Source organism: Sinocyclocheilus anshuiensis, unplaced genomic scaffold (genome assembly GCF_001515605.1).
Source record: "Sinocyclocheilus anshuiensis isolate Anshui unplaced genomic scaffold, SAMN03320099.WGS_v1.1 scaffold253, whole genome shotgun sequence".
NCBI lineage: Eukaryota > Metazoa > Chordata > Actinopteri > Cypriniformes > Cyprinidae > Sinocyclocheilus > Sinocyclocheilus anshuiensis.
In genome coordinates, this window is record NW_015537969.1 from 856,927 (window position 1) to 859,742 (window position 2,816).

Consider the following 2,816-nt stretch of genomic DNA (forward strand, 5'->3'; position numbering starts at 1 on the left):
TGCTCTATAAAAAATGTATCTTGCCATAAAGTGCTTATTATACGCATGCATTTTCAGCGCACTCAATTGCTCTACATTTATCTGTGCCACACAGGCATTAGCGAGAGATGTGTTTTAATCAGTACAAAATATTCAAATCACTGTGGTAAAGTATACATTGATGAACAAATGCATGCTAAACAAAAGACTGGTTGCATTCATTCTCCTCTCCCAATAGAAAATGGCTGGGCTACTGGCACAGTGCCACAGTTGTGCTCATCAGTGGATGATATCACATGTAATTATCCTCACACACCCACCTAAGATTCTCAATATCATCAAAACACACAGAGTACAAATAATCATGTGAATGAAGGGTTTGGAGGATGCTACATTTACAGTACAATCCAACCTACATTACCACTGTGTGTGTGTGTGTGCAATGGATTACGAGGGACAAGATAATAGTTGTTTTTAAATATTATTTATGCCTTAACGGGAGAGTGTAGAGTGAAAGAAAAGTGGTGGGGAGAGCCTGATAAAAAAACTTTTATGCCATCATGTTTTTAAAAGTCTCTTATGCTCACCGAGGTTACATTTATTTGTTCAAAAATACAATAAAGGCAGTTATACTGTTAAATATTATTACAATGTAAAATAACTGAAATATATTAATAAATATATTTCAAAGTGTAATTTATTCCTGTGATGGCAACGTTGAATTTTCAGCAGTCATTACTCCAGTTTTCAGTGTCACATGATTCTTTAGAAATCATTCTGATATGCCGATTTAGTATTCAAGAAATAGTCCTTATTATTTAAATCTTATTATTTATCCTTATTTCTAAAATGATATATATATATATATATATATATAATTTATTTATTTGTTTGTTTGTTTATTTAGAGTCACAAAACAACCCAAAAATAGGGTGTTATATCACTGACCCAAAAACAGAACAAACAGTAACTGGTCAACTTTTGTGCCATTTTAGTCAGACCTTAAAAAATTCAAATGGCCAGAATAATCTGCAAACTGGTCTAGACTAAGTTCAAAAGTCTGGCTATAAGAGATTTACAAATAGTTTCCCAATTTAACCAGCTGCTTCCAACCATCCAATTAACCATCCATTTTAATATCATGGCAAATGATAATGTCTTGCTAAGAAATTAAGCAACCAAATGAACTAATGTAGACATAGATCATTGTGAGGGACAGTTTTGGCATCATCTGCTATTCAATCTCACTGCACTTCTATCATCTTGCTCAGTGGTGGTGTGCCCTGGGGCAAACATTTTTGGCCAAATACCCAAATAGAAAGTCGTTGCCCTAAAAGGAAACAAGTGGTACATGGTTCTACTATCCCAGACATGTCACGCTATCCCCAGACCCTAAGATAGGGGAATCCCCTGAAGCTTTATGCGCCAGGGATGACGATATGTATAAATGTGATAATTCTATCACAAATAGCTGACAAATTAAAATAAATTAAATGTGTGATAACAATTATTGGGACACAACGATATAATGTAAATAGTCTGAACATTTAATTTATGCATTACCATGGCAGGCTGACATGAGAAAGACTTGCTGATGCTCCAGTATGTAGGAGAAGAAACCATCTGGACCAGAGTCCAAGCACTACCTCAAACAAGCTAATAGAAGTGAAAAAAATAATGAAAATAAAGCATTTAGGCCTAGTTCATGCACAAAACAATTTTCCTCATACACACCATGCCTGTCTGAGCAAACATGATAAATAGGCCTACTGCTTCTGTGTTAGATTTATATCAGGAAAACCAAAATTTGACCATATATACATTCCAAATATCAGGGAGTAATAATGGGAGTGAATCTAAATGATCTCTCTTTCTGTGTGTACACGCCAAATAGGATTCACTCCTGAAATTGATGACTGAAATAGTAATAACCATTGAAACCATATGACTTACCACAGCCATAAACTATAAACATGAACGACATCCTCGACGGTAGCGTTTTGTTTACGCCCAAGCTGTAGTTTTTATCAGCACGCGCTCTCTGGATCATTATGTATATAAGTTAAGTTTCCCCCTGAATATATTAAAAAAAATTATCCAGGCCTGCAGTGGAGAGAGACGATACTAACATTTGTGACTTCGTCAGGACACATACCTCCGTTTCGGAGATTTTCTTCTAGCACCTCAGGCGAGCTGCAAGTGTCCAAACGACAGTGACGTCACTACGTCAACAAATAGTTAAGTTTGGTTCTCTTCATTCTTTTTTTCTGATTCTTTCGGCTGAAATGTCTCACACTGTACAGTCTCTTATAAACACATTTTTAAAGAATTTTAAAGATTTTGTTTTCTGATCCGTTTAAATTTTTTAAACGTTTATTATTATTAGACTATTATTATTATTATTATTCAGGACTTAATCTTATATTCATTGCATTTATATAGCTAGTTATTACTAATATAATTTAAAATATTATTTTTTTATAGAACTTATACAAAACCATCTAGTGCTGCTTTTGATCTTACAATTATTGCATGTAAGCCTATATATTGCATGTATTCATTGTTTTTTAATTGAATGTAAATGACCAAACTCAGAATGAACAGAATGCTATAAGCACTCAGTCAGTAGTGAAGTGACACTGTATTTAGCTGCAGTGTGTATGAGCCTAATATATTTGTCAGCAGCACTACTTATAACGTTAATATTCTTGTTAAAAATCAGTTAGATGTATTATTAATCTTTCTCAGAAATGCCAAAAAGGATGCATTAAATTTCCAAATTTCCATTAAATTTAAAGATCTTTCCATAAAACGCTGTTATATGGAGGGGGGGGGGG